The sequence below is a fragment of the Orcinus orca genome, chromosome 3 (assembly GCF_937001465.1).
Source record: "Orcinus orca chromosome 3, mOrcOrc1.1, whole genome shotgun sequence".
Taxonomy (NCBI): Eukaryota; Metazoa; Chordata; class Mammalia; order Artiodactyla; family Delphinidae; genus Orcinus; species Orcinus orca.
In genome coordinates this window covers 23,126,586-23,141,410 of record NC_064561.1, presented here as the reverse complement: position 1 = coordinate 23,141,410, position 14,825 = coordinate 23,126,586, and the positions used below count along the sequence as shown (strand labels likewise).

General features: G+C 41.7%; 1 long non-coding RNA gene and 2 pseudogenes across 3 annotated transcripts in view; 1 reads left to right on the top strand and 2 right to left on the bottom strand.

Moving 5' to 3' along the window:
- The window catches only part of LOC125963844 (UDP-N-acetylglucosamine--peptide N-acetylglucosaminyltransferase 110 kDa subunit-like), a 232,997-nt pseudogene extending 220,254 nt beyond the window's left edge, over positions 1 to 12,743 (bottom strand).
- LOC125963833 (UDP-N-acetylglucosamine--peptide N-acetylglucosaminyltransferase 110 kDa subunit-like) overlaps positions 69 to 14,825 on the bottom strand; it is a 179,860-nt pseudogene continuing 165,103 nt past the window's right edge.
- Positions 12,624 to 14,825, top strand: part of LOC125963859 (uncharacterized) — an 83,780-nt gene continuing 81,578 nt past the window's right edge. Inside the window, exon 1 of one of the 3 annotated variants that reach the window (XR_007476280.1) lies at positions 12,624 to 12,774. This is a non-coding gene — a long non-coding RNA (uncharacterized LOC125963859). The remainder of the gene's footprint in view (positions 12,775 to 14,825) is intronic. The other 2 variants (XR_007476281.1, XR_007476279.1) reach the window with 2 other exon arrangements.

Below are 14,825 nucleotides of genomic sequence, written 5' to 3'. Positions count from 1 at the left end.
GGGTCAGAAGGGAAGGGGTAAGGAACTGAAGTAGCACCGACGAATGGGGTCAGAAGGACCAAGACAACTGATGGTTGCAAGGCAAATTTTATTGCGCTACAGTTGCAGATTATCTAGACTAGAAAAAGGAAGGTTGCCAGATGGTGGTTTACATTACCTACAGACTGTCTCGGCTCAAGGTTAACTTCCCTGGGAGGAAACCCATAAACCCAGAAGCATCAAAAATAACCTGCATGTGCAGGGGGAAGACAGCTTTGCTTGTCTCATTTTACATTCTTTCTGATCTCTGGGCCCTGGTGATTTGTCTCCCATGGAATGGAACAAGGAGGGGAACAAGTAGGGACAGTCCCTTCGAGCAGCGGCGGCATGCCTGGCATGTCCTTACCTGCTCTCAAGGCTGACTGCTTCCCACAGGTCTTTTTTATTTTTTAACTTTTGCTGCAAAATAATTCCATGAAGTTTAGTGCCGAGAGTAGTGTACTGTTGCATGAGGATACGAAACAGACATGAGAAGATTATTATCAATAATAGGCAAATTATGGCCAGGGTAATAAATCCTGACAACCTTCCAGTAATCCAAGACTGAGGGTTTAACCACTTTAAATGATCCAGTAAAGTTTGAATTACATCTTCTGGCGAAACATCATCAAGATGTGTATTTTGTATATCCTGAATTTCAGCATTTAATTTCTTAAGATCAAGACTAATATTATTATCTGACCAAACACTCAGCAGATGCATTTTTACTTTTTCCCATTCCCAAATACAGTCACTGTACTTTTAAGGAGTAACACACATCCATGTATACTTTGCATGACAAGCTAAACGCATCCTCAATTTTAATGCTGCCATCTGATCTCCAATCCCCAAAATTGCGTTTTTAAATTCATCTAACTTGTTATTAATCCGTAAATATATGTGACTTTGTAAAGATAAAGCAAGACTGGTATGTTGAGATAACTGATTAGCAAAGTGAGCATGATTAATACTCTGTGAAAGAGCAAGACCGGCAGTAGCCACAGTAGCAGACAGAGCAGCCGACGCAAGTAAACTTACTATTAGCCACCCAAGAAAGCGTCTCCTCTGCAAGGCTTTAGAGACTTCCACCCATGCCTGTACTCCAGTATCTTCATACCAAGGTTCTCTCAGATGTACAGGCACCATAACATACATGGGTTGCTTTAGTATAAGCGCAGATTGCGTTCCTGCAGAAGGGAACATACAACTGCTAAAAATACAATTAACACAGCTAATATTATATCCTCCTTTGGAAGAATTACCAATGTTAATAGAACCACACAAACGTGTATATGGAGGAGCAACACAAGTTATAACAGGTGTATTGGAATAAGTTAGAGCTAGTTTCCATATATCCCAGTTCTTTTGAAATGTGATAAACCTATCTATGATGGGAAAAGAAGAGATAAGAATTGACACCTTGGTATAATCTATAGTACACCATATTTGGTTATTATTCCAAGATGCATTGCAATGTTCAAAATTGGATCCAGGAAAGTTAACGGTCGTAAGGGGAGGCAATTGATTTTTTGATTTTCTGTTAAGCATAGTAACCTTACGTCCAGCTATAAGTATCCCTTGTCCTCCAAGTAAACGCTTCATACAGAAATAATTTCCTGAATCTTCACCTGTAACCTTGGCTATAGTAATAGCGGAATCCCTAAGTGGTGAGGCGTATGAGATTTGACCTCTAATATTAATAGCTTGCCCATTTTATACCAAATGATGGTATCCTTAAGATCCTCTCGTCGGCTGGTAGCCGGGCATGTAAGAGTAATGTTGGTTCCTGTAAAACGAAGGATGCCTGGAGAGCCTGACAAACTAATTGATTGATCCGTTCCCTCATAAACATCTGTATGCTCATAACTAATAGCCTTTACACATCCAGTTTCCAGATTCAATGGGCTAAGACAGACAGGATGGGTACTAAACCAGTTAGTATAATTTACAGACATATTGATTTCTTTTATATTCCCAATAAGAGGCCCATAAACACTTATCATTGTAAAATACAGGAAACTCTGCTTCAGACCAAGATATGGGTTGTAATAGTGGAGGATAAGGTACATAGGCCCAGTAAGTTGCTGCATTAACAGAGGGAACACATGAAATGGTTGCCAACATAACCAAAAATAAAGTTACAGGTGTAACAGGATTATTCTGTTGTTTCACTGACTCTTGAGCTCATGAAACCAGTTGTTTAATTTGTCCCCAAGTTGGAACATCACTCCTTTGAGTCGTCCTGGCAAGTGCTCTCCTCTTCTTCTTCTTTTTCTGAATCAACACTGTCAAATTTTCAGGAGAGGTGCAGAGCTTCTTCATCTTCTGAACTAGGTGAGCTGTGGCGAGCCATCTATTTGCTTGACTAAGCGCTCAGGAAGCCAGCAAGGTCCAGGCACTGATCTGGGAAAGATACACACGTGACCACGTCCCCAAATCAACACAGGATCAGGACCACGCCAAGTGCTGGTTAACGGATCTTTCCAGAGGACCTCCGGAGATTGAGAGGCCAATCTTGGCTCAGCCACCAACCTTCCCCCTGCAGAGCAGCCAAATTTGTCAACAGTGAGAACATTTAAAATAAACAGAGCATGATTTATAAGGTTATGTGGCGTTGTTCTATACAATTCCCCCCTTTTTATTTTTTCAATAGTTAGCTTTAAAGATTTATTTGCACGTTCTATAATACGCTGTCCTTGAGGGTTATATGGAATGCCTGTAATATGGGTAATTTTGTAATGAATTACAAAATGTTGCAAAAGCAGCGGGCCCATTATCTGTTTTAATAATTTTGGGAAGGTTCATGAAAGCAAAACAGTGTAATAAATGAGTGATAACATGTTTAGTAGCTTCTCCGGTCTGTGCTGTAGCACAGAGGAAACCAGAGTAAGTATCGATAGTGACATGAACAAACTGTAATTTCCCAAAAGACGGGATACGAGTAACATCCATTTGCCATACATGTCTAGGTAATAATCCACGAGGATTAACAACATAATGTGGAACAGGAAGGTGAGGTAAGCATTGTGGGCATTGCTTAACAATTTGTGGGGCGGCTTCACCAGTAAGGGAAAATTGTGTGTGTAATGTAGCCGCCGACTGACGGTGTAAAGCGTGCAACGGCTGTGCTGCTTGTGAAGCAGTTTGATCATAACTTACCATAATATGAGGGTGTCCAGGACATGGACCATGAGTATCAAGAGTATGAAGATAATGAATGCAGTACATTAGCCATTCTTGACAGCATGACGAACGGAAAGGAGGAGTACGGTAAATTGGGACCTGTCCTGCTTTAGGGAAAAGAGATTGAGGAGGAGGAGTAACTTCAACTCTATTCTTGGGAGGAAAATGTACAGGATAAAGATCACGTTTAGATCGAGTTAAAACATCTGCAGTCGCATTAAGTTTAGTCAATGGACCAGGCAAGTTAGAATGAGCACGGATATACAGACCTGCAACAGGACCATCATGGGAACGAATAAGCTGTTGAAGCAAACAAAAAGAGGATGATAATTCAGGGTCATTAGTATGTCCTATGGTCGCAGTCTCCAGAAGAAATCACAAGCTAATAAGATATTTACTATCAGAAAACAAATTAAAAGATATAGAAGGCAAATGTTTAAAAGACATAATGACAGCATACAGTTCAACACGTTGAGCTGAAGTCAAGGAAGTTTCTTTAACGAGGTCTGTTCTGTGGTCAATGATTACAGTAGCCACTCCTGAAGAAGAACCGTCCGTAAAAACCAAAGGTACATGAGGAACAGGCTGTTGCCTAATTATAGAAGGAAAGATATGAGTTAAGTTTGCTGAATTGGATCAATTTATCAGCAGGGTAATGGCGTTCCAAGGTACCTGAAAATCCTGCAAGAGCAAGACCCCATTCATTACTATGTTGAAAAAGCCAATTTTGTTGACTAACTGAATAAGGGATAATAATTTGAGAAGGTTCTATACTTATAGGTTGTAAGCATCTAGTTCTACCTTGCATTATTAAATTACTAATAAGTTCATAATAAGGGTTAATAACTTTAGAGGGTGTAGTTTTCATATGAATCTATTCAATAATTCCAACAGTTTGCCATAAGACGGCAGTAGTCACATGAGGAGTTGGACAAATTATTAAGAAAATTGGAAGGTGAGTATGAATTCTAGTTAATTGTGTAGAACTGATAGATCTACTGACTATTTGTAAAGCTTGAAATCCTTCTGGAGTCATAGAGCGTGAAGAAGAAGGATCTGAATCACCTTTAAGAATATCAAACAAAGGCTGTAATTGAGCAGTAGTAAGTTTTAAGGAAGGCCTTAGCCAATTAATATCTCCAAGTAATTTTTGAAAAGCATTTCATGTTTTTAAATTATCAACTCGAATTTGCAGTTTTTGAAGCCTAATAGTAGTGTTATCAATATATTTTCCCAAATATAAAAAATGGAGATTGTCTTTGAATTTTTTTTGAGGCAATGACCAAGCCAAATGATTGTAAGGACTGTTGTAAAAATTGAAAAGCAGTCTCTAATAAAGAAATATTATCAGTGGCTAAAAGTATATCATCCATATAATGTATGAGATATAACGATGGAAACCTTTTTCTCACAGGAGTCAAGGCCTGAGCCACATATTTTTGGCATAATGTAGGACTATTTGCCATGCCCTGAGGCAATACTTTCCATTGAAATCTCCTCATGGGTTCCTTAAAATTTAAGGAAGGCAAGCTAAAAGCAAAATGTTTTCTATCTTCAGGAAACAAAGGAATAGTGAAAAAACAATCTTTTAAATCTATAACTAAAAGATGATTACTGTGTGGTATGGCTGTTGGAGAGGGTAGGCCTGGTTGAAGAGCTCCCATTATTAGCATAGTTTTATTAACAGCTCTTAGATCCTGTAATAACCTATATTTTCCAGATTTTTTCTTGATAATAAAAATAGGAGTATTCCAAGGACTACTGGAAATTTCTAAATGCCCTAATTGTTCCAGTACTAATTGTTCTGCAGCTTCTCATTTCTCCTTTGTGAGGGGCCATTGGTCCACCCATACAGGGTCATCAGTCAGCCAAGTAATTGGATCAGCAGTGAGTGGAGAATCCAAGGCGCCTAAGAAAAACCCAAACCTTGTCTATCATTTTTTATTTTCACATCAATAGGACTGACAGTTCCTTGTTGATTTGTTCCCAGCCCTTTTGTGGGAAGAAATCCTTGATCCAACATCATATTAGAGACTTGAGAGTTTGGACTATAAAGTAATACTCCCATTTCTTTTAATGTATCTCGGCCCCAGAGGTTTAAAGGCAGCCCAGGCAAAACATGAGGCTGGAAATATCCTGAATGGCCCTCACTATCTTGCCATAAAAAAAAACTGACTACTTTGCATAGGAGAAGAACTTTGTCCTATTCCGTGAAGTTCTGTAATAGTAGGACTAATGGGCCAACGTTTAGGCCAGTGTACCTGCGTCATAACAGAGACATCAGCTCCAGTGTCTAACAAACCTGAAAAAACCTTTCCATTAATGGTTCATTTCATTTCTGGACGTTCTTTCCCTATCTTCTGAATCCAGTAGGCAGCATTAGACGATCCAAAAGCCTTTGTTTCTCTCTTTTGATGTTGTAAAATTTGTCCATGAGGTACAAAGGGCAAAAGTAGCAATTGTGCAATTTTATCACCAGGAGAAATAGTTATTATATTTTTAATAGTTTGTGCCATGACTTTTATTTCTCCTTCGTAGTCAGAATCTATGACTCCTGGCATAACAGTTAAACCTTTCACGGCGACACTACTTCTTCCCAATAATAGTCCCATCAAACCCTTGGGTAAAGGTCCACAGATGCCCGTAGAGAGGGCCTGAGGACCCATTTCAGGAGTTAATACATATCGGGCGGAGGTACTGAGCTCCAGTCCTGCGCTTCCTGGTGTTGCTCTGGAGAGCGAGGATATTGTATGTTTTTGTTTTTGGTTAATGTCTGATTGATAATTTGAGGAGGATACACAGACATTGCCCTTATTATTTGTTGGGGCCGGGGAAGGCCCCGGGAGGAGTTCCCCGACAGTGGTGGCCCATCCTTGTGGGCCACTGAGCAACAATCTTGTGCCCAATGTTTTCCCCTATTGCATGTAGGGCATAAACCAGGGATTTTCTGACCATCTGGAGGTTTCTGAGTAGGGAAGGAAGGACTAGGGTTAGAATTAAAAGATCTACATTCTCTAGCAAAAGGACCTGCCCTTTCCGCATTTAAAACAAGTCTTTGTTTTCTTTTGATTGTTTTTAAACCCCACTTTAGTTAATGCTGCAGCCACAGCAGCACCCTGTATATAAGTAGGCCCAATGCCTGCACAAAGGCGAATATAAGCCTCCAATGTTCCCCGTTTTCTCCAAGGTCGAATCGCAGCCTGACACTCATTATTAGCATTTTCAAAAGCAAGTTGCTTAACTACAATTGTACCAGTGAGTCCGTCCACAATGAGTCTCCCCACCGCCTGTGACAACCTATCTACAAAATCAGCGTATGGTTCATCAGGTCCCTGTCTAAGTTTTGAAAGATCTTCAGTTTTGTGTGTAGAAGGACATTTCCTCCAGGCTTGTAATGCCAAATGATTTATTTGAGGATAAGCAACAAAGGGATAAGTTAATTGATCTTGTAAAGAAAGATATTGTCCTTCCCCAATCAGCATATGATAATCAACTGGAATATTATGGGCAGCATTCTTTTCTGCTTGTTCAGCAGCCCGTTCATAAAAATCAAACTTCCATATTAAATAATCTCCACCATTTAAACAAGCTCGTGCAATAGACTTCCAATCAGCGGGGGGAAGAGCTTCTCCTGTCAACCATAGCAGCAGTAAAGGGAGCAGTGGGCCCATATTGAGCACAGGCAGATTTTCAATCTTTCAAAACTTTCAAAGGGAGAGCCTGATGCTCCCTAGTAGCTTGTTGAGGATTATTAGGATCAGGTCTTTCTATGACGGGACAACAGAAAATAGGATCTTCTCCTCGTTTTATGGCTCCTTGTACAGCGCGCTGCAAGGGACTCAGCATTTTTACAGACGTAGATTTTTGAGGAAGACAGTCCTTATTAACCTGCAGCTTTTTCACTGACTTATCTATCACAGCCATTAAAAAACCATCCTCAGGATAGTTCTCCTTTTATGTTTACAAGCCTCATCTGTTAAGTCAAAATGTTCCTCTTCATCTAAACTATTGAAATTAATTAGCTCTTTCGGTTTAGGAAGTGGCGACACAGTAGTTAATACAGTCTCTCCTTCTGTCAGAGGCTTATGTTTTTCTGACTTTACATTCAAATCAACACTATCATGAGAAGCATCTAAACATATTTTTATCACATTCCACAAACTATATGTAACAACAGGAGTATGAGTAGGCCCTCGAGACTCATAATAATTTTTTAAATCTTCTCAAACTTTCTGCCAGATTTCTATGTCACCAGAGCCGCCATCAGGAAACCAGGGAGATACACCATGGATATGCTGTAAAAATTCAGTCAACTGTGAGGTAGAAACTTTATTACCCCGAGCTTTAAGCATCGAAAGTAAAACCTGAGCAAATAATTCACACTACTTTGAGGCCTTTTGCCTCATCTTATTTTACTTCTGACTATTGCCTCATGGCTCTATTAGTTTCACTTTTACTGGTGGCCACACATATTTTGCATAAGGGTTCTCTTACCTGCACTTTCTTTTTCTTTTAATTGCCTTCACGCTTCAGGTCCCTGTTCGAGTGCCACTTGCCGAGGACCAGCCAGAGAAAGAGCATCTCACCGCCCAGGGTCAGAAGGGAAGGGGTAAGGAACTGAAGTAGCACCGATGGATGGGGTCAGAAGGACCAAGACAACTGATGGTTGCAAGGCAAATTTTATTATGCTACAGTTGCAGATTATCTAGACTAGAAATCGGAAGGTTGCCAGATGGTGGTTTACATTATCTACAGACTGTCTCGGCTCAAGATAAACTTCCCTGGGAGGAAACCCATAAACCCAGAAGCATCAAAAATAACCTGCATGTGCAGGGGGGAGACAGCTTTGCTTGTCTCATTTTACATTCTTTCTGATCTCTGGGCCCTGGTGATTTATCTCCCATGGAATGGAACAAGGAGGGGAACAAGTAGGGACAGTCCCTTCGAGCAGCGGCCCCATGCCTGGCATGTCCTTACCTGCCCTCAAGGCTGACTGCTTCCCACACGTATGTTGCCTTGTTTAAGCCTCAAGCCCTCGATCCTTTGTTGAAATACAATAATTTCATTCCTATGGTTTTCAATACCAAAAACTCAACCTCCAGGAGGGCTAAAGTCTAATTTGTACTCCAAACCAAGTAGCAGTGCAGTTCGCTACTACTGAGACTGAATCCATAAAGACTTCAAGACCACGTCCAGAAGACAAGTTATTACATATAATACCCTAGAAGGTCTGAAACATAATTATCATATACATAGCTGGTCCTTCAGAGCTTTTTACCTATAACATGTTTTTTGATGAAAGTTATTTAATGTACTGGAGATAACTGTGACTTACTGATCAAATATTTGAATACTTATACTTACCTGGGATTTCATTTCTGCTGAAAGAAAAAGGAAGAACAGGACTCACTAAAACAAACAAACAAACATTAGAAATGAAAGTAAAAATCTTAACACACACTATCACTTTTGGAAGCAGCATAGAGGGGCAGTCAACGGTAAAACACTGGTGAAATAGGTCAAAACTCTAGGCCAAAAATCCATTATTATTATCATCAGTGACAGTACCACAACTGTGCCCTTCAGAATTAATAATCACTCCTAAGAATCTTCATTTGGCACCAGATGATGCGGTTAAGAGAAACACTCTGGGAGGTTTTGAATCAGACTTGTTTTTTTGTTAGCCAAGTTACAGGAGAATTTTTAAAGTAGGGGGAAGGGAAGAACGAAACGGACCAGGAAAAGAATTTAAGCCATCATCTATAAACCAACAAAGCACTGATAGTTCCGAACATTATGTCAGACACTAAAATGACTGATATAAGCTCAAGTGGTTTACAAAACCTATAAAAAGACTACACTAGCAAAGTCCCCATTTATCTGTAGAGTTCAGAAACTAAAACAAGGAATATTTTAGCTTAAAAGCTTATCTCAAGAGAATCATACACACTTCACATGAATAAAAATACCTGAAACCAAACATTTTTAAAAGCTCCAATACCCAAAATATAAAGAAAAATATTAATTCAGAAGACTCAATCAATCCATGATAATCACAAAACGGCTGGGCAATCTCTATCTCCCTTCCACACTAACCATCCATCCCATGGAAGACCAAGGGAGATCAGACCTTCCACACTTACCTTCCAGACCTTCCAGACACCTGGCTGCTGCAAAATTCTATGGAGACTCCTTGTGGAACAGCAGTTTCCCATCTCTTGTGTCTCTCCCTATCATGATCATGATCATGTAGGAAGCAAGTCTGGCTGTGCTATTTCTTATCATTGTCTGTCACCCATCTGCAGCATGGTATTGTACAGATAAGGAAAAAGTAGTTCCCTTTCCCCCAGAAGGTTGAGGCTCAGGTACAGGGTAATTCTCCTGTGCACACAGTCATTATTTAGGCCGACTCAGTGACTTCAACAGGCTTAATCATGTGATCAGGTTTGTTGCCAGCTGCGTAATGCACCCACATCTGTAGATAGAGCCTCTCTAGGTCCATCGTGTATTGTTTGGTGTTGAACAGAGGGCTAGATGTTCTCTGCTTCCAGACTTTGCCACGAAGTTTCTTCAGGTATTCTAGATCAGTTCCCAGTTTCACAGCTATGTCTTCATATTCTTGTCTATTTTGAGCAATAAGCTCAAGACAGCCTAAACAAGTGAGCTGGGAAGCTGCAACTCGGGAAGCAAGAGTCTCTCCTGGCATAGTCACCACGGGTGTCCCTGACCAAAGGACATCCATCCCTGTGGTGTGTCCATTACAGAGTGGAGTGTCCAAGCAGACATCAGCCAGCTGCCCTCTCCGAACATGTTCCTTTTTAGGAGCAACAGGTGAAAAAATGATACGGTTCTGGGGAAGGCCCATATTTTGTGCATACTGTTGAATATTAGGTTCTCCTACTGCTGGAAAACGCAACAGCCACAGTACACTATTGGGAACACGCTTCAGAATATTTGCCCACATCTGCAAAGTAGATGGGTCAATTTTATATAACTGATTGAAGTTACAGTACACAATGGCATCTTCCGGTAACCCGTACTGAGAACGTGTGGTTACAATAATGGTACGGGGAACCTCCTCTCCAGTGGCAGCCTTAATGTTGATCTGGGTAGTTGCCAGTCCATTGCTAAGACTGAATCCATTAATTGTTATCTGAATTTGTCCTCTGTTAATCATTTCAATAACTGCCTCTGCAATAGTATTCATAGGAATGACAGGCATATTAAGAGCCGTATTACTGCTGTCTGCGTTGTCTCCTCCATCAGGACATTTCATCTTGACAATCTGCACATCTGGGAGACTATCAAGAAATGCTTTGAGGTCGATGCCATTCAGCACAATCCGATTGTCATAAATGTGCCCTTTGGACTGAAAATCGATGACTGCCTTCTTCTTCAGGTGAGGGAACATATTAGCATGATCGCCAATAAAGAAAGTATGGGGCATATAAGCCAGTTTCTCAGAATACTGCTCAGCAACTTCAGCAGGTGAAGTTTCCTGATCAGTGATGATATAATCCATGAAAAGCACGCCACTGGTCCCAGGGTAGCCCAGCCACATTGCCTGAATAGGAGCTGGCCTGAGAGCAAAGAGTTCATTTCGAGCACCCCTGGTATAACCATTCATATTTACAAGGATGTGTATACCATCTTGATGGATGCGATCAGCTGCTTTCCCATTGCATGGAATCTGAGAAAGATCAATGAAATGATGGGCTTCTGCCATCACCTTCGCTCGGAAGTTTGTGCCATCATCTGGGCTCAGGGCATAACAGAATACCTCAAATTTATCAGGATTGTGCATGCCTGGAATAGACTGCATAAGATGAGAAGTAGGATGATTCCCAAAGTCAGAACTCATGTATCCTACACGCAGTCGACCATCACTGAGCTTCAAGTCTTTTGGATGTTCGTACGGTGGTTTATGAAGGACACCGATCTCATCCAAGCAGAGGTTCCCATGGCTCTCAGCAATAGCCTTCCTGAAGCCATGAGAAAGAGGATAGAGCATACTATGATGAGGCTGCACAGAAGGCAACCGATTCCTCTCCAGCTGGTCAGCCACAATGCTGACCAACTTCTTCATTCGCTCATCATAGTCTGTCCAATCACAGACAATCTGCAGGCAATGAGCCAAATCACAATAAGCGTCAGGAAAATCAGGTTCAAGCTTCAGAGCAGTGCGATAAGAAGCAATTGCTTCTGGAATATTCCCTGAATACTTGTGAATGGAAGCCAGATTGCTGTGGGCATCCGCAAGTGCAGGGTTAATCTGAATGGCACGAGTATAACACTGCAAGCCTCCCTGAACATCCTGCATCTCCTTTAGAATGTCTCCCATGTTACAGTAGGCATCAGCAAAGGTAGGACTGATTCGAACAGCCTCCTTATAATGTATCAGAGCTTCCTGCAGTTTTCCCTGCTGCTGCAATACACTTGCTAAATTTGAATGGGCAACAGCAAAGTCTGCGAAGACTTCTAATGCTTTACAATACAAGCGAACTGCCTCTTCAAAGTTTCCCTGGTCTCCTTTGATATTGGCTAGGTCATTCAGAGAGTCTGCATGGGTGGGACACAGCCGCAGAGCTGTATTATAACACTCTTCTGCTTCGGCAACACTGCCCTTCTCTTCCAGAGCCTTGGCTAGGTAGCAGTAAGCATCAGGGAAATGTGGTTGCAATTCAATAGCTCGCCTGTAGGTGTCTATTGCCAGATCTATCAGGCCTTGCTCATAGTATACACAAGCCAGGTTGGCATGTACCACTGCATGATTTGGGCTCAAGCTTAGGGCACAAAGGTAAGCTGCCACAGCTCTGTCAAAAATCCGTGCCTCTTTCAAGACATTTCCTAAATTGATATTAAGCATCCAGAAAATTGGGGTCAAGCGTGACAGCCTTTTCAAAGTGATGAATTGCAAGCCAAATCTCCCCTTGTGCATTGAAAACACAGCCAAGATTACTCCAAGCTACTGCAAAGTTCGGTTGCGTCTCCATTGCTTTCAAATAACATGCCTTGGCTCCTTCCAAGCGACCCAGGGCCTTGAGCAGGTTCCCCAGGTCACTGCGAACACAGTACAAATCAGGATTGCACTGAAGAGCAGAGACGTAAGCTTGTACTGCCCCTTCCATGTCGCCTGCTGCTACCAAAGCGGCTGCCAGGTTAATATAACCATCGATGAAATCTGGTTTGAGATGCAATGCATGCCGGTAATGCTCAATTGCTTCCTGCAACTGCCCTCTTTCCTTGTACACATTCCCCAAATTCGAATAGGCTTCTGCCAGAAGAGCGTTCTGTTTAATTGCCAGAGTACTAAAGTGGGCAGATCTGTCCAGCCTTCGACACTGGAAGTGTAGAGATGAAAGTAATAAAAGTACTCCAGTATTGTCTGGCTCTTGTCTCCACAGCTGCATGCAGTGCCTCTCAGCTGCCTCAAAATCACCTGATTGATATTCTCGATGTGCCAACTCAGCTAACCCTTGGAAGGAAAGCATACGTTTCGTTGGTTCTGTGCTGTCGGCCACGTTGCCCACAGAAGACGCCATCTGGAGCTTCTGGAGAGAGTGAGAAAAGGGGGTAATTGAGTCCCGCTGCCGCCACTACTGGCAAGAATGTTTCTAGAGGTAGCAAATACGAGGGCAGCAGCCGTACCACTGCTTTGGCAGGCTTAAGCAGCGGCAACAGTTACAGGCACCGAACCTTAGGAACTCTGGTTGGCCATCTACCTCTCACGCTCTTGAAATCTTAATTCTTAACCCTGCCCTCTTCCACCATTTTTCTCCTAATCAGGGAATAAAAATTACCTATACACTTGCCTTAGAAGAAATCAGAAGTCAGTAGTCCAAACACTTTTCAAAATTTTGTTTTCTGTCCAGTTGGAAAGGAAATACATGATTGACTTTACTTCATCATTCATATAGTCAATGTGGAAAACATTAGGGCCGTGAATTTCAATACGGTAAGATCAGAAAATTTTAAATTGGCCTTCCCAAACCACTAATAACTAACCAATGTTGTATATAATGCTAAAATCTTAGAGACTGAGTTTGATATTTTAAAAGTTCTGAAAGGATTAGCTAATTTCTCCTCATCATACTTCTCATGCCTCAAACCTGAGTATTACTTTTTCAAAATTAAATTTATTTATCTTTATTTATTTATTTTTATTTTGGCTGCGTTGGGTCTTCAATGCTGCGTGCAGACTTTCTCTAGTTGTGGCGAGCAGGGGCTACTCTTTGTTGCGGTGCCTGGGCTTCTCATCACAGCAGCTTCTATTGTTCTTCCACAACTCTATGGGTTCCTTTTTAGGTCCTATGAAGAACCCTAGAAATTAGTTCATGGAATTATAAGTTTTTGCAAAATTGTCAAAAGTGAGATATTTTAACTTCCATCAGGTAAGACCAGCGTCTCTTTCTTTGCCAATTTTCCTTCTATCATATTCCGCTATGTTGGATCGTATTGGAATGGCCACAGGCTTTTTTGAAATCTGGCTAAGGAGATTTTCTTTTTTCTGTGGTACGCGGGCCTCTCACTGTTGTGGCCTCTCCCGTTGTGGAGCACAGGCTCTGGACGCACAGGCTCAGCGGCCATGGCTCACGGGCCTAGCCGCTCCGCGGCATGTGGGATCTTCCCGGACCGGGACACGAACCTGTGTCCCCTGCGTCGGCAGGTGGACTCTCAACCACTGCGCTACCAGGGAAGCCCTAAGGAGATGTTTTAAGTGAGGCTATTATGTGATTTTCAGACACCGCCATATGTAATTGACTATATACTATCGCATTACAGGAATAACTTCCAGTACTCATACTGACTACTCTACTGACTTAACCTAACACAAGACACAGAAGCATAAGGACAAAACCCACCTTACAATATAGCCATGTCTTGCACTTCACAGCTCTCAAAGCATGTGCGTTTGAAGAAGAAAAAAAGAACTGAAAAGTACAAAACCAGAAGCTAATCTGTGGAAAATTATTTCAATCATCAGGCATGTGAAAGATAAGTCAAAGATTCAGTTCTCATCAATGCTTAGTCAAAATGGAAATTTTCTTCTGTCAAGAATATACTCCAGGGGCTTCCCTGATGGCGCAGTGGTTAAGAAGCCACCTGCCAATGCAGGGGACAAGGGTTCGAGTCCTGGTCCGGGAAGATCCCACATGTCACGGAGCAACTAAGCCGGTGTGCCACAACTACGGAACCTGCGCTCTAGAGCCCGTGAGCCACGACTATTGAGCCTGCGAGCCACAACTACTGAAGCCTCCGTGCCTAGCGCCCGTGCTCTGCAACAAGAGAAGCCACCGCAATGAGAAGCCTGTGCACCGCAACGAAGAGTAGCCCCCAGTCCCTGCAAGTAGAGAAAGCCTGCGCACAGCAACGAAGACCCAACACAGCCAAAAATAAATAAATAAATGAATGAATGAATGAATGAATGAATATACTCCATCAACAATGTGTGTAATGGAATGGTATGAATGAGTATTTTATCAGAATCCCTGTAATGCACAAACCTATAGCAGTACTGAAATCAGTAATGCATTTATAATAGTAAATACTTATGAGGAAGTAATCCATAGAGGTTTTCTCAAAGTTAACAATGAAAATTAATGTGACATTATCAATAATAAATT